This window comes from Rhinolophus ferrumequinum, chromosome 7 (assembly GCF_004115265.2).
Source record: "Rhinolophus ferrumequinum isolate MPI-CBG mRhiFer1 chromosome 7, mRhiFer1_v1.p, whole genome shotgun sequence".
NCBI classification, from domain to species: domain Eukaryota; kingdom Metazoa; phylum Chordata; class Mammalia; order Chiroptera; family Rhinolophidae; genus Rhinolophus; species Rhinolophus ferrumequinum.
This window is the reverse complement of record NC_046290.1, coordinates 69,407,176-69,425,843: the sequence shown is the minus strand read 5'-3', so window position 1 is coordinate 69,425,843 and position 18,668 is coordinate 69,407,176.

Genomic DNA, 18,668 nt, shown 5'->3' with positions numbered 1-18,668 from the left:
AAACAAATTTTTATTTCACTGATGCCATTAATGGTAACCACTGAGTCTAATATGTTTCTAATAGCTTAACAGTTTGGTACCCTCAAAAATGTGTGTGTGTGTGTGTGTGTGTGTGTGTGTGTGTGTGTGTGTAACTAATAGATTGAAGTTCAGTTAGACAAAACTCAAAATTTGAATTGAAAAAAACTAAATTGAACCTCTGGAAACTCAAAATCTTGGCAGGATCCTCTACTCAATATAATCAAGAGAAATATAAAAAGGGTATGTATAATTAGAACATTTTGTCTCCAAAACAAAATTTTCAGGTGAGATTTTAGGAATCTGGTTTGTCTTGAAACACAGTTAAATTGAGAATCAGTGATCTTAAAATTTTTGTGAATTATTTTTTGTACCATTCTAAAACCTGTTTTCCTCTACCTTATCTGCAAATGCATCAGGTAGACGTTACCTCAATCAAAACCCATATACTGAGTTAGGCTCTTTTCTGCTCTCTATTCCATAGAACAGAGGATGGCGGCTTTTATTCTGCTTTTAGAACACAAAAGTGTCACTGTGTTAATCCATAGAGTCTCTGTCAATAGTTCTCGTGCTTGGCTTTTTTAAAATGCCGATGCTTGAACCCTACACCCAGGGATTTCTGTAAGTGGTCTGGGCCGGAAACTGCTAATTTGTGTTTTGTAAGCTCTCCAGATATTTATAGAATACAGCTAAAGTGGAAAACAGTAGCCTAGATGAATCAAGGAAGGGGTACTCCAAAAGGAAGCCTGAGGCTGAGGTTCTAACTGGGATTTAGAACCAAGATATTTATTGTCCAAGTGTGTAGCAGAAGGCTGTACTGAATCCAAAGGGCAAATACGATCAATCATGAGACAGAATAAAGTTAGTGGACAGGAAAGTCAATATTGTGGATCGGATGAGTTTTGTGGAACAGTTTTTATGACTTGTGATCATTAGCAGAAAGCAGATTCAGGAGAGAACTTGAATGAGCCATTTCAGGCTGAAAAAATCTAAGAATAAATGTCTTCCTAGCTCCTTTTATGGGAAACTTGACTCCCTGTCCAGAAAAAGAAATTATACTATTTTGACATTGCAAGTTACCATTAATCATCAACATTTGACATTGCAAGAACTCATTAATCATCAACAAACTTGCTCACCTCATTGTGACATAGGTACATACTATCCAACATGAGATTAGAGAAGGTTTGTGTCATTTATAAGTTTATGGTAGAGAGCAGTTAAAAATCAGAGCTCTATATCCATGGACTGACCAATCTTATGCACCTTTAAAATCCCACTCACCTTATACATTTATAAAATATTTTTATATTTTATAATCCTTGTTGGACTTTGGAAGCCACTAGAATTAATTTATTCATCAATTGTTTATTCTGTATTAACTATGATCTGGAAGCACTGTGCAAGGTGCTAGGCTCTCAGAAAAAGTACATTTCTTGTCCTCAAAGATCTCATAATCTCACAAACTAAATAGAAATTTATCCAGCAGTCAAAATATACTTATGATACTGTATAATTAGTGAGGCACTGGAAGATAAGAACAAGGTGTACAGAGGTCAGGCATAAAAGAATTCAACATTTGTGGTTGTGAGTAGACCGCTGAGAATATCAAAATGTTTTTGAAAGGAGATTATATTTATAGTAATTCTTGAAGCAAAGTAGAAAGGGGTAAGTCACCATAGTGCAAAGCCACAGAAAACTCAAAACACGGATATTAAGGAATGGTCTGAACAGGAGCTGAATATACGGAATGACACAGGAAAGATAAGATAAATACCTGGTCCTTTTTTAAAAAAATGCCCAAGAGAGTTTAAGTTCTATCTTGAAAGTAATGAAGAACAATTTTAAGATTTAACACAAGCATGTGAACAATCAGACATTTAAGAATTATAAAAAGCTAAATAAGAGACAGAAACATTAGTTATAAGACTAAAATAATACAACTGAAAATTGTGCTAAACAGAACTAAGATAGCTAAGATAAAGTCTGTGAGTATGGATTTAACAGAATTCACTGAAGAAGCATTTAGGAATTGACAGATTTAGTGAACAGTAGGAATGAGGAGGGCTGGAATAATAAACGATAACTCCCTATTTTTGGTTATGAAACCAAGTAAAACTGAAGCGCCATTTACTGAAGAGATAAAATGAATCAATTGATTTAGGATATAGAAATTATGAGTCCAGTCTTGTACAAGTTGAATTTGAGGTGCCACTGGACAGCCAACAGGAGCTATCTTAGAACAGTTGGAGATATGCTATGATGCATGGAAGCAAGTTGTGCTTGAGATATAGATTGCGGCATCAAATTATATTTACTTGTTATAGCTATGGGTCCTCTCAGAATCTTGGTTCCCAGCTTTTCCTTTCTAATATAGAGGCGACCACAGAAGCAGTTGATGGTGACATTGAGCAAGTGACAGAAAATCTGGCAGAATTTATACCTTGTCACTCAACATATTTTCGCGAAGACATTAGGACTTTAAATGAAATCATGGAAAACACAAAAACATAGGGTATGATAAAGCCTATAGGTCAAAAACGGGGGCTATGAAAGAGCTCAGAAGAGTAGGCAGAAAACAAAGAAACCAAGAGAAGAAAGCATTTCAAGGGGAAGAATATTAAACAGTCAACTCGACTATCATATACTACTCGGAAGTTAATTGTAGAAGAACTATAAATTATTCATTCAATTGTGTAGTTAGAAGTTTTGGCAACTTTGGCAAAAGTAGTTCCATGGATTTCCAGGGAACTGGAATTCCACTAAGTACAGTGAGCAACGAATATGTGTAAATGGCATGAGTAAGAGATAAGGGATATTCTTTCAAGAAGCTTGGTTGTTAATGGACAAAATGAAAGGGTGCGATGCCTAAAAGAATATACAACATTGAAATGAGTTCTGGGTTTACTAATTGTTTTAGGTTAGAGAGAGGGAAATTTGTTGAAAAGAATCAGTATAGAAAGTAACGGTGAAGTTGTAAGATTCACCTATGACACTTGATAGACTGAAGTCCCTGAAGAAATGGGGATGATGGGGTCCGTGGCAACTTAGGAAGATTTAAAAAAAAAAAAAAAAAAAAGAATGATTGCTTCCTCTGAAAAGACAGGAAAAAAGGCAAGAGTGGATACAGATACATTGCAGGTGAAAGGTTAAGAAACTAGGATCCTCCTAGTCTAGTCTATTTTCTCTATGAATTCCAAGGTACTGTCATCTTCTGAGAATCAAAGGATAGGAGTAGATTAGGAAATCTGAGAAGAGTTGTGGGAGCTTAGAATAATAACGCATGGAAGAGGGACTGATGAAAAGCTTAAGGGATTTCCAGGAAGATTTAAGTACCCAACTGAATCTAGAAACTATGAATTTTCTCTCTCTCATCCCTCCATAGTTATGTGATTCCCATTACCAGTGCTCAGTTACCTAGATATAGTAAATAGGTAATCTAGGTTGATAATTGGGCCTTAAAGTACAGGTAGAAAGAAAGACATGGAAACAAATCTGTCAAGGTTTTTGGAGAAAGAGGGACTAAAATGAGGTTTCATGGTTTCAGGTTTAAATGCAGAAGAAAATGAATCCAGGATAGAGAAATAGAAAATTAAAGCATCAGGGAACTAAAAGTTATCATGAACTCAATACATGAGTACAGTGAAAGGAGGAGTTGAAAGTTGGAAGATTCAGTTAGTAGACTGTTGCAGTTTACCACTGCATACACAGTGATTATTATATTTTGTACCTTCATCTTCCACTACCATGCCTGACACTCAGTAAGTGTTTGTCAATTTAAACTTGTTCTGAGATAAATAGAAAAAAAAAATATTTTTAATTGAGAGACAAACCATACAGTGGTTTATATTGTAAAATACTTTCTTCATATAGACAGAGCATAAAGGTCTGATAGCTTACAATAATAAACCACTCAAAAGCAATAGTGAGCACTAAGCCTGCAATTTCAAGCTAAAACTCAGAGGATGTGATTCAAATACCATGTTTTGGCCAGTAAAATCTAATTTTAAAACTAGATGAGTCATCCCATCCAAGGGATAGTTTAAGTAAAGATTGTATTGCATGAAGAGATTCCCTATCAAAGACTAAAACTAATACAGGGGAAACATAGCAAATTATACACAATCTTTATCGTTGGCTTTTTTCCACAAAAAAGTAGATTGGTTACCAGAATTTTTGGCTTTACTGAGGAAACTGATCCCAGGGATGCATATGTTGACAATCACTTGTAACAATATCCACTATTCTCAGTTATAAGAAAAAGTCCTTAGAGATCAATAAGCCAAGCACTTCATTATACAGCATAAAGAGCAAGTCCTTGAAAAGGTTAAGTGATGTGTTTCCAAGGTCATATAGAGAGCAAGCAGCTGCACTGTGACCAGGATCAAACTCTTCCACTACAGCGAAAATCACTAGAATGTTAAAGCTCTCTAACTTATTTATGTGTAAGTATGTATACAAGGGAAACTGAGTTAAACGACCATGATTTCAATAAATGCAATTGCTTTCCATCTACCCTTTATGAGAGCACTCTAGGCTACAAATCCCTCTCAAGCATTCTCTTGTTTTGTTGCAAATGAACAATAGAAAGATTCAGATAGGTGATAATACAAACACACACACACACACACACAGAGAGAGAGAGAGAGACAGAGATAGAGAGACAGAGACAGAGAGAGACAAAAACAGAGAAGAGAGACAAAGAGAAGATGAAGATACATGAAAATGTGTAATTCACAAATGAAAGTTTCTCTCCCGGGATAATTACAAACAGGCTATATTCACTTATTTATTTATTTATTTATTTATTTATTTATTTATTTATTTATTTATTTATTTATTGCGTGTAATCCCTAATGTATTTGACTAAAATGGTAATTAGCTATATTATCCATTTTGGTTGAGATATATTACATATCGTGTGCAGTGTAGTTCTGGTCTCAAGAGGGAAATGGATAATCAGGAGAATATTTTTCAATGTCTCCTCTCTGTAAAGATTTACTGAGTTGTCTCTAATGTACACTGACAGCTTCTGCATTAAAATTAGAGGAAAGTAGACATCGATATTGTCAAGCTAAAAAAGACTCTCTTCTTTCAGTTTCATTCAACTAAAATTAATCAGGTCCATATCTTTTAATATTTTATTAGAATTGTTCATTTCTGAAGGTCAAGAGCAAAAGGACTTCCCAAAGTTTAAGAAAGATTAAAAAAAGGTGGCAGCTAATTGATAGTCTCCAGATACCAACAAAAGTCTGAACTAAAAGTTTAAAAGCCTTATTAATTTCTTTGCTAAAGTTGTTGGTATTATGTAACTTAAATTTCATATCCTATATTAGAGTTATTTGTCTGCCAACAACATAAATCCTTTCTAGATAACTTAAAAAGAAATTTATGTGAAGGATATCAGGGTGTTATCAGGTGGATGAAATTTTGTTGAGAATCCGGAAGAAAATCAGAGCAAAAACCCAGACTTGGAACTGCTTTACTGCAAGGGAAAAACAGCTGGAATAAATGAGCTCCAGCTATTTCTTCCATCCTGTTTCATTCCACTTGAGATTTATAATCCTAGCAGAGAGAATATATTTGGCTAAACTTATTTTTCACTTATAGCCATTGATTGTACCTGAGTATTGAGATGAGGGGACCCCTTCAGCTTCAGTAAGTCAAAAAAAGTATAATGTGATTAACTCCACTTTCCAGACTACATATAATGGGAGAGAGGTCACTTTTCAAAAGAAAATTTGATAAGAAATGAAAACTGATGTCAGGTAGTCAAAATGTAAAAACTCTCTGCCTCAAATCAATATTCTTAGTGTTGATTTTGAAGGAAACAAAAAATAATAACTCTAAGTACCACACTTCAATGCAACTATGCCTTTAACATTTAAGAAAATGTATACATTAAAATGTTCCAAAATCTAGACAGCAGAAAGTACACTGGAAATCTGTGGCAAGTACCCTCCTTGAGTGATAGTATTTATGTGTATCTTTTGCTTACCATCCTCAGTCTGAGTGCCGCTGAATGCCCAGCAATTTATCTGTTCCTTCTAGAGCTACAGATCAAGCTTTTCATATATAGGCCTGGTGAGTCACCATAAGTCTAATGTAGTCAGTCAGTCCTGCCCCGAGGAAGAGAAGAGAAATCACCTAAGAAATGACTAAAATACATGCTTCAAAGTGGCATATATGTCCTGGAAATCATTCCTGACTGCATGAACACCTGAGAGAAATGTGCATTTGATAATTCTGATCTGACAACCTAAACATTAAACCCTAATAACATGAAATGTTGCAAAACTTTCATATATTTGCATTCATAAAGCACTGTCTTGAGCAAAAAATAAGCAACTACATGGTTTCAATTTAATGTGATGACTAATAAAATAATGCGTAACACTGAGTAAAACTCTAAATTCCACCTCAGTGGTTGCAACAGCTTTTATAATTCCTGAATTAATGATTATCTTAATACAGATAAAACTTACATAATACAACATTTCCTTTTATATGTTTTATTGTTGTTTGAGAAATACATTTTTAGATTATGTAGTGAAAAATCAATGAACAAGTTTGAATAATTCCAAAAAATTTAAATCATTTTATTCATGAACCAAGATAATATCACAATTCCTAAAGGATATTACATACATTCGTGAGACATATGTCTTTAAAAGGTAATTGTGAAGTATTTTATTTCATACTCTTTATTTCAAGAGATTATCAGTGCTCTCATACTGCCCTGCATACTTAAAATAAAAAACAAGTCAACCAGACCACAGGATTGGATCTGGACAATTTCCAGAATGCTGGAATATCTGATTCCAAAGAATGATATGAAAGCTGATATATTATCTACTTTTGACATTTCCCTTTGGGGCCAGAAAAATAATTGTCGTCTTGAACACTAACTCTTGCCCTTTTTTTGCCAGAGTTGGCAATTTTCAAACATCTAATGGAAAATGTACTGATGTATATTGGGTCTCAAAGACCTTTATTGACAGTCCTTTTCTTCCTTCTCAGTACTATAATAGGTCTTCGTGAAGAGCAAGCAAGTAGCCTAGAATTAAAATGTATCAAATAATCTCCCCCCAAAAAAACAGCAGCAAATTCTCACAAATTGAGATTGCAGTGAAGAAAATAAAGATTATCTTTAAATAAAAATTATCTTTTCATTAAGATGATCTTTAAAAATATTTATTTATATAGACAAAATCAAACGTTTATTTTATTTAGTTAGCAAAACACACACACACACACACACACACACACACACACACACAGAATCAGACTTTTAGAAGTAGAAGGAACAGTACGGAATAACCAGACTGCTGTTTCCTAAATGCAGTGAGATGATTTTAGGTAAGGGAACATTACTTTCTTAACAAGCAATTATAACTAGATCATCAAACTCCTTATTTTCGAGATATTTTCGTTAAGAAGCAACTGAACATTTGATGTGGTTTGGTTTGTTTTTTGTTTTTTTTCTGTTTGTTTTGTTTTTTCAAGAGACTATTTTAGAACATTAACAATGTTTGAATATAGATGAAAGTAGCATATACACTTTACTACTCTTGGACTTTTTCTATGTACTTGAAAACTTTTTAATATGAGTTATTTCATGTCTCTGTGCATTTTGCATACGTTGGCCTTCCTACCTTGTCTACGCATCTAATTCCAATCACCTTTAAGTTCAAATATTACCTCCTCAACCAGGTGACTTGCCCACACAGAACCACTTTCTTATCAGTGATCACACTATATTCCGTTAAGTGATATTTGTTGCATTCTTTTATATACTTTGGTGTCTCTTCCACTTCCAACAGTACCAACTGCAGATGGGCAATAATCACAGGGAGAAAAATTTTAAGGTACTAATATAATTCCCCGTTCAGACTTGGTGAGGAATGAGAATCTCTATTTTTTTTAAAGTTCTCAATTGAGTCCAATGCTCATCTCTAGTTAAGAGTAACTGCATTAAACTGTAATAAACTGTAATTCCTCATATAAATTCTTCCTTATGTACTTCTTTAAATTCTTCGTTATATACTTACAACTTGCTGTTGATTCAAGCAGAGTACACGGTAGGTACAGAGCAATGGTTAGGGAAGCATATAACGTAGTAGAAAATATAATTCAAGGATGAAGATGAAGACAGAAATACATGGAGAAGTACAGATCGATCTGGAAGCGTCAGTCAGGTTCCAATCAACAATCCGTGGAGGCCTGCATAGACCTGATCTTCACATGAGGCCTGGCTGAGGAGACAAGTTGGTGGGAGGATCATCAGTTCTAGCAGCACAAACTGCTTCTTACTTTCTGACATAAATCTATGTTAATACAGAGGAAATACTTCCTGCTGTGGGAATTGGAGCTCCTGGCTGAGTCGTCCCTACAAGAGCAAATGCTCCCAATACTCCAAAGTAACTATAAACTTTTTATTAATAAAGAACTCTGTTGCATTTAAATATTTTCAGGTGGTTGTGGGAATATTTCCATGAGATTTTAAAAATAGACCTAATTTTATTACAGGTTATTTCTTTTTATGGAGTCCCATGTCTCTTTCCTCTGTAAAACCATATAATTCTCTCTTCTTTAAAATACTTTCTTCAAAACGAGCATTCTGATACTATAAAGAAATGCTTTATTCCACATAATTCAGACAAATATATCAGGCACGTGGGAAGCATTTGGTTTACTAAGTAATGAGCCACTATCTGAACTAAAATGTAAGAAAAGCGTCCCTGCATTAAGGGCAGGCCATTCATTATGAATGAAGCGTGAATGAGTGCTCAGCAAAATTGCTTCTTGTGGATGTTTTCCTTCCCTTTCATCTACCATTATCCATTCGTAAATATTTTCCTTCTCTCCTAATATTTCCTTCCTTTTATGGGTTATAAATCGCTAAGTTTCTTCAGGTAATAGAAACTCGAGTGTCCAGAGTCCATTTTAACCTAATACTAATAATATTAACGCAATAGTAAAAAGCACTGCACAAGCATTCTCATTGCAATTATCTCTGGGTCGGTCCCCAACTTCTAAAACAATGTCAGGTAGGTAATAGGCACATGACAAATATTTGTTAAATAAATCAATGAATTAGTGATAGTAGATCAACTCTTCCATAGAGTAGATAGAGTGAGGTCTAGCAAATATGGGTTAGTCTTCCCGCATTATAAAATGCATTAATTTTTTCACTCAAACACCTACTTTAGAGAACCCAGAGTAGCGTATCTTCAAGCTCAAAACATTGCAGTCCACCACAGCAGTAAGACTTGAGACTATCAGCTGACACGCTTCCTGTCCCTCTAAAGCCTGACTTAAAGTGCCCTTGAAAATAACCTAAAGTAGAGTGAAGGAGGATGCAGAGGGATGTGACATTTCTCTTCAGTAAGCTAGCAATGGTAATGGGAGTAAAGAAAATCACAAGACCACCCAGAAATGGAAACAGTACATTTTGGCAAGTACATTGGGCATTATACAAGAAAATGCACCTTCTTCTACTATTGGTATGTTTATAAAATGTGGGATTAAGTATCCTATCATCAAAGACTCAGAAACCTGAAAATATATTTCCCAATTTATTCGTTCGTAACTTAGAAAAAAAAAGAATCGTTTGACAGATCGTGTAGAACCTCTAATCTGATACCTTTATAAAATTTCTTCTGGGTACAAGATAATTATCAAAGAAATATACCTTGACTAAGATGTCATACAGAGGTCCCAATGCCTTTAACACTGCTATTAATAGCTGGGGAAATTCAGAGCCGGTTACTTATTCTCTCTCATTGTTTGTACTCGATGTCAACTTAGTCAGAATGATTTGTTTAAAATATGTAATTCAGTAGGCACCTCAAGAAGTAATGTGGAATGTATAAACCTGGCCTGCCTAATTTCAAGTGAAATACAGGAGAGAAATGCATATTAATGTAAAATGACTATAAATCAAAAGCTATTTCATTTTCTAAGGTAGTGTAAAAGCCAAACCTGTTTGAAACCATAATTCAGCTGTCATAATCTCTTAGATATACCGCTGACCTTCCTTGGAAGTTTCTGTCACATAAAAGTGAATGGATCAGGAGTAGCAACATTAAATCACATGGCATTACTGGTGGCAAAGCAATTCAGCTCACGTGAGCAAGTCCTTAACTACAAGTCACACTTACCTGGATACAGATTCCTTGTGCTATACATGTATCTACATTGACATAAAATACATTCACTATGTAGACTATACAAAGAGATGCATTGTGTATTCCATGCCTGTGCTTACAGATTTTTTTCAATCAATAGTGAACTCAATGCTCCAGTGTTTTCAAGAAACAGCTGAAAGATTTTGTTGTAATTCCTGAAGCCACATTGTCTGGTTAATTTAAGAATGTATATTTTCTCTTGGTATTTTATATTTATTATTAATAAATAGCAGTAGCTAACATGATTGCTTGGCTGCGTTTATCTCCAAAATGAATTATTCTGTGAAAATTGTGATTTTCAATGTTAAGCCCGAGGTAGGAAATAAGCTTGAAATCAAAATCATGTTATTCACTAATCCTAGGGATTGGTGCTAGGGATAAAAACAATTCTTTTTGGAAGGAGGGTTGAAGAACAATCTGCCTTTGAAACTTATGGGAGCTTTTAAACTGTAAGGAACTAGACGATGTTTAGTAGACTCCGTTTGCAATCTGTTTCTGAATTTTCAATGAAGGACTGATGTTGTTTCTATGGGCAATAATTTTTTGATTATTACTTCTCCCAAAGGTATAAGAAAATTAAATTGTTACTTTAAAAGCTTTTTAACTATGTCAGAATTTCTTATGCTTGTGGATGCAGGAAGTAGTAAGGTAGAGATATAAAGATCCATGGTCAGAGCTTCCATCAATGGTCTAGATCTGTCGTACAAATGGATGGATCCATGTTCCACCCAGAGGCTTTCTCTTAATGGATATCTCCTGATCTCTAAATGTTTGGGGAGATAAGGAGAAGCAAACCATTCCTTTTACAGTTGAGAAATAATGATTCCTTAAAGGGCTTACTTTATCTCTCACAAGAGAAAATATTTTAACAATCATTCCTATTATCTAATACAAAGACTAAGAATATGAAGTCCTTGGTTTAACTTAAAACTCTACTGATAATTTTCTGGGTATCTTACCTTGTACTACAATTTTTTTTACTCATAAGACTTCCAAGTTAGGTAATCAAAAGTTAAAAATGAACACCTTGCATAGAGCAAATGCTGTTTCTTTAAAATAAAATAAAAAATCACATATTAAAGCATGATTTCAAATTATTTATGTAATTAATAAATGGATGAACAGTAAGTATTTTAATCCGATTTGTATAGATATGGCTCTGTGATATATGATGACTAGTATTTTTTTTTAAATAATGCATAGTCCCTGACTTCACAAATGTAGCAATTTATATGGCAAAGCCAAGTTTTCAACCATTTCAGCCATGTTTCCAGAGTCATTTATAGACAGACCACAAAAAATTTTACAACAACCTCGTAGCCATTCCTCACACTTGATGAACACAAAAGGCTGGGTCAATTTAAGGCATCTCAGTACAACTTGGCTTAGTTTCTTGAGAAACATACTACTAGACAGATAGTGAGTTACCTTTTTTACGTCACAAACTCTTACATAGAAATAGGATCAATCAACTAAAAGCCATAAGAACAACATTACTCTCATTGCCATATAAAACTTGGAAATATTTTTTCCCATCACTAAAATCAGTCAATACTATACCCCATCTCTTGACACTGTCCTGAGTCTCAGAAGACCCCTGTGCTGCACCTTACTGCCTGGACAAAAATGGCACACTGGTGATTCCGGCCCCACCAGTTCCTCAGCCACATACCTTGTTTCCAGCTGCTTTTAGGAGCATCGCCATTTCTCCCCCATCAGAGGACTCCTCTCACATTTACTCTAAAGAACCACAACAATAAATTAAGCCATCCCCAAAATAACTACTACAGAGAGCTGCCACTAAACTCTACCTTCAGGACTCATTCACAAAATTTGGCACTGTCTTTGACTTTTGAATTCCCTATTATTACAATTGATGGCAAATTATAGGCCACCTCCATCTCAGAACAGGGGGAAAAAGCAAATATCTGTCTGCTATCTTAAATTTTTCTCCTGAGAAAAATCATTTAAGTGCGGGTCATTTGAAAAATGTAAAGGAATAATTAGAAAGAAAGTAAATAGAAGGTATTGGGAAAATACATAGGTAAGTATACTTTTTCCTTTTTTTTTTTCTGAATGAAAAAGTAAAATTTTATTTTATGATATAATAAAAGTGAGTTTCTCTTGGAACATAATTCCCATTTGCAACATTGTTTGTATGGATAATTATTTCAAATAATGTCATTTATAATAAAGTCCATATTTCCAGGAAATATAACCCTTGTATTATTCAAATAAGTGGAGTATTCCCTTCTCACAAACCTAATAATACTACACTAGTGAAATTTTGAAGTATAACTTTTTTCAAGAGCATTTAGGTAAGACTGGAAAGAGTGTAACCTAAGTATCTTTTCTTTCTAGAAACTTAATTATCAATCACCAAATCTTGTAAGTACCTAAAAATCTTAAGCCATGAGATACAGGATGATATGTAAAACATAAAATGAAATATAAGAATTGATACATCTCAATGAAAGGACTACATTTTGGTGAGGAAGAGATTGACCGACCTAAGTGTGGGAAAGCAGATTTAAAAAGTACTACAAGTCTTTCACGGTCTCACTGATAAATAAGGGAAATTTCTATCAAGAACAAAAATTACTGCAAAGAAGAATATCTGATAGGATGAATTACAGGATGAACATTTTATTCACTCCCATTGTTTTGAAAGCTGTCTCTATTTTAAGGCCTTCCCAAAAATTCTATTTCTACATCAGAGATATCATCTGAAGTCCACACTTACATTTCTAACATCTACTGGGCATCCCCAAATGAAATGTCAAAAAGCAACTTCATACTTCACAGGTCCAAATACTGAACATAATTTATTTTATTACTGGCCCATTCTTACTCATTTAGGCAGTCAATCAGACAGTCACTCAATTACTTATCCAATATTTAATCAGTAGCCACTATGTGCTTGGCATTTTTCTAGAAATTGGGGATAAAATGTAGAACAAAACTTTTACAAATGTCTTCCACAAGGAGTTTATATTCTAGTGGGGTTATACAAAAGATAAAATGTAACACATAATAGTAAGTTCTAAAAAATAGAGCCGGCAATGGTGAGGAGTTTTAGGTAAGGGAGCCCCCTCATAGGATTTGATCCTTCTCCTGTGTTCTTTGTCTCAGAGAATGTCACCAACACATACTCAACTGCCAATCCAAAGACAAAGATTGATTTTTGATATTGCAATTGTTTTATATCCATAATAACTCTCCAATTCATTCTATTTCCTTCCCACTGCTATGATATTAGGTCAACCTGACATTATCTCTTGCCAAAATAATTATAACAGACCTCTTAAAGGTTTCCCTACCTCCAGTCTTGCACAGCTCGAATTCATTCTTCATTCTGTAGCCAGAGAGATTTTTACTAAAGCATAATTTTTAGGGCTATTCAGTTTCTCCATGGATAGTATCCAAATGAGCATTTTCCTCTTTCACCCTTTTTCCATCACCATCTCTCTACTTCACATTACAGACTAAAGCTATGTACTGAACTACTGACAATCCCCCGACGCCTTCATACTTTTTTATTGTCTCTACATGTGCTATTTCCTTTCTCTGGAATACTTTCCATTCTCTCCCTTCCTCTCTCTCTCTCAACCTCTTTTATTTTCAACTGGATAGAGTCTACTAATTTTTCAGTTCAGACATCATTTTTGCAGGAAGTTATTCCTGAGATACCCTGGAATTTATTCTTAGGGCTTTTCATAACCCACTATGCATATGCCTGTTAGAAACCTTAAAGCATTATATTGAAAACCCAATCACTTATGTGGAAAATAACACTTTATGGCATTAACTTGTATTTTCTTCTTTCTCTCGCTCTTTTATTCAAATAGGTAGTTGGTACTGTAAAAGTTGCTTCAGGAAGAGATGTATCAGAGTACAAATAAGAACTTGTACTGGATTCTCCTGGTTCCAAAGGATGGACTGGATTTTTAGGTGTAGGCAAAATAACTAGGTATACAAGAGGTAGGAAAATGGATTTCCCTGCTATTAGAAAGAAACTCTTTTGTCCTGGGGGCCAAGAAGGCATTGAGAATAGAGATCGGTGGATTGAAGGACACAGGGAAATTGGGCTTGGCTTCCTTAATAGAGTCCAGGGACGAAAATGACAGTGTGGTACAGCTCTGCAGATGGATCCATAGGCAGTTTTTAAAGATACCCTCACTTTAAGAGTAACATGTGAGAAGTAGAATGCCACTGGACCCGAAGCAGGCATGTGGAGCAAGGTGGTGGGTGACTCAGAGATATTCTGGAACACTGGGGGACTGAGGTCTTCATGCCTTGGCCGTGCATGAAAGTCCATATTTGGGGACAAATCCAAGGTGGAGAGATCCTCAAAGGGACCAAGGGAAAGTGTAGAAGACATGCCTGACTTCATACTCAGTATCTATCCACTCTCCCACCTTATTAACTAGAACCAATCTCCTTCAAGGTATCAATGTAACTAACCGAAAAAAAACCTCTGATTCCCAGCCTTCCTCATAGCTAAGAGTGGTCAATAAGATGTATTAACTAAGTCCTTGGAAGGACTTCCTAGAAAACTCTTGAAAATATGCCAACTCAGCTGGCATGCCGATTTTGCCCTTTGCCTTTCCTCAATTTCATGCCTGTAAGTTAATTGGTGACATTGAAGACTGTCTTTGTCACTGTATTATCCCCCCAAAAGAGCATACTGCAGAGTGATCATTTAATAACTATAATTCAATGAGTTACATGGATAGAACTTTGTTTTCCATAAAGGTAAATGACAATCACTTTTGTGCTGAGTTTCCCAAAGCACCTAAAAAAAAAAAAAAAAAGACCTGCATCTAGGTCACATGTTCCTTAAGAGTAAGGAACGACATATTATCCATAGTATGTGCATTTTAACAGAGCCTGGTGTAATTTTTTATAATTATCTTTAGAGCACCAAAATATAATAAATGACAATCATGTAAAACTACTCTGACTCACCTTTTATTCTACCAGTATGAGATCTTTCACTTAGCTCTCAGTGTAATAATCCACTAAAATTGTCTGCCCCTGCTGGTCTTTCCTATGAAAAATAATATACAAGCCAGGATAGGCTAGTTTATGCATGAGTAATAAACAGCCTTCAAATCTCAGGGATTTACTACTAATGATATTTTTTTCTGGCTCATGCTGACTCTACTGCCAGTCCAGGTGGTTCTCCAGAACAGCTCTCTTCCCAGGATTGGCTCAGTATATCAGGCTGCTTTAATCTTTGGCATCTTTATGTCAACACGTGCCTCCATGGTCACAACGGCAGGAAAAGAGTGTTCTTAAAAATCTCATATCTGCCAACAAATGTTCTGACAGACAGAGACACGTGTCACTGCTACCCACAATGCACTGCTAGAACTGGTTACATAGGTCTGCTCAATTGTCAGGATGTGAGGAAGTATACTCACTCCTCCCACACTTCCAAAAGGAGAAGAGAAATGGACGTGGTGAATATTTACAGTCTCTACAACACATAGGCAATTTTTAGATGAAACATTCTCATAACCTTAAAGACAGAAGTTCTTCGGTTTTTGTTTTTTTGTTTGTTTGTTTGTTTCAGAATCTCTCTCTTAAAAGTTATTGAGGGCCCTAAGAGCTTTTGTTTATGTTAATTTTATCTATCAACACTTATCATATTTGAAATTAAATCTGAGGGATTTTTCAAAATATTTGTTAATTCAATTTGAAAGAACCGTAATAAATCCATCATACGTTAACATGAATAATACAGTCTTTTAGGGAAAAGAAATCACTATATTTCTAAATGAAACAAAAAATAATACAGAGGAGTGGCATTGTTTTAAATTTTTGGAAATCTCTTTAGTATCTTTATTAAGTAGAAGAGAGCTACATTCACATATCTACTGCTGCAATCAATCTGTTGTGAAATCACACTTTATGTAGCCTCTGGGAAAATTTTATTGTGTACCCCTGAGAGAATAAAAGTGGGAAAGGCAAATAGCATCTTAGTATTATTATGAAAATACTTTTGACCTCACAGAACCCCTGAAAGGGTCTGTGAGAATAGCTTTATGACTCTTTAAGAAACACTGTCTTAAGATGGCTAATGTAATTGCTCGATGGTACTGGGAAGCATACAAAGGTAAAATGCCTGCTAACTATATGTCTTCTGGTTGTCTTTGTTTTTGCTCTGAAAACTTTGATTAGGTCAATTTGTTGTACTTTTATTGAAATGCATTCAGTGCCTCAATCAAGGGATAAGCTTGCCTGCTGGTTTTTCCAGAAACAGTTGGTGAAGAATGTCTCCATTATTGTAAATAATAGTATTGTTTTCTCCTTCTGGTGTGCCCTTTCAACTTTCTCAGTGAATCCATCTGTCATTTCTGATCAGGAGCTGAATAGGCACATTTGCTTTTACGTCCTCTTAAATCCACTTTCTCTATCCATCCAGATGCTAAATCTCACGGTATGGGGTCATTATCCTTAGCACATTCTTTCTTCCTACCTGTGTGTTTTATCTACCTTTTTTTTGGATAGCCCTTTGGTTTAAATCCTTTTATCAGTAAGGCTCATGGATTCTCTAAAATAACATGAAGATAGTCCTTACCATTTTCTTTCTAATCAGAATACTCAAATCAACAAACACCTACTATTTGCAAAACACTCCTAGTATATACAAAAGATTCTGCATTTATTTAAAAAAATACGGTTGCAACTACGGCCTCAGTAGTGATTTATAAGTTATCAAAACAAACAAACAAAAAAAGGTTTAGGAGTAGAAAATAAGATATAGGAAGTCAGAAGACAAACCTGTAAGTGTTTTGAGTCCCTTCTCTTCTTTTGAACCTCAGTTTCCCAATCTGTAAAACAGGACTGACTCACAGAGAGGTCCTGGAGATGGTGTTCCACCACAAAGAGTGAGTGAGACTCAGAGGCTGGAGGTGCAGGGCTGCCCCCTTCCACACTCTCTTCATTTAGTTGTCTTCAGACGCTTCGCCCTGCCCTGGATGTCCAGACCTTCTTAGCTTTACATCTGTCATCTTTGGGGCCAGCACGTCCATGTTAGGCATGATATGGGCCAGTAGCTCATGTCAGGCCTGTGCTGTGGGAGTTATACTTGGTGTGAAGCTCGTGCTGTCCTTGAAGCGACCGAAACTATAGGTGAGATGCCACCATGGGAACACCACACCTTCCGGGAAGCCCTCCACTGGTCTGCAATGAAGGGCCTCAACATTCAGCAACTTCCCCTCCCACAGAGGTTCTTCCTCTCTAGAGATCTGAATGCAAATCCCCACTCTGCCACTCCTTGCTGTGTGGCCTTGTGCAAGTTCTGTAACTCTCTGAGCCAGAGAATAATGACATAATACTCAGCACACAGTAAGCATTCAATACATGTTAGCTTATTATTACTATTATTACTGTTTTTATATTTACATTTGTTAAGTGTGTGACCTTCATCAAATAACTGCTCTAAGACCCATTTTCCTCCTCTATAAAATTGAGATAATTTCATCTATTGCCCCAGTAAGGATGTAAGAAGTAAATAGCACGGTACTGGGCACACAATAAGCATCACAGAAACTTTGGCTCATTTTTTTTTCCATCCTTACTTATTAGCCATGTGAGTTTTGCATATTAGTTTACTTCTCTGAGCCTCAGTTTCCTCATCTGCAAAATGAGGGCCAATAGCATCCACCTCCTAGAAATGTGAGTATTCCATGATACTGTGTTTGGCACATAGTAAATAATAAGTTAGCTTATTTTTGTTCCTGTTGTTGTTATTAGCCCTCTTTACCAGCTGTATGACCTTGAACAAGTACCTTAGCCTCTTTGAGCTTCAGCTTCCTCGTGGGGAAAGATGAGAAAAATCAACCCCTCTGCAATTTGCTGTGAAGATGAAATGGCAACATCAGTGTTCTCTTCTTATCAGCTCTGTTTCCTGACTCTGCAATGGCAGGCAAGCCCTTTCCCCTCTCTGCACCTCAGTTTCTTCACCTCTCCCATGAATCTCGCGTTCTTTGCCTTAGGTGAGGCTGAAAGATAAAAAGGAAAGCAGGAAACACTCTCATCCTGGTCCCTGACTGGCAGCCCGGTCGGTAGTCCTGCAGCATCTGCCCAGACTACTAGGTGTGAGGGAGGTGGTGCAGTTACAGTTACTCTGTAACTGACAGAGATGCAGTGCATGGCCAGGCCCAGGGAGCAACCCTCACACGAACGTTGTCTAAAAGACCTTGGGAAGGAAATATATAACTCAGACTACTTCTAAAATCCCTTTCTTTAGATTTCATTCTCCTCAACCAAAAGGAGAATATTTCACCTTTCACTTGCATTGACCTCTGCCATTCTATGATACAAGTCAGGGTCTGATTAACCCATCTACGTATTAGCAAAATCTCTTGACATAGGTTCCTTTTTCACCATCTTTACACATGCACTGTGGAAACTCTACACATGTTAGTGATTCTTTCATTGTTAAACATT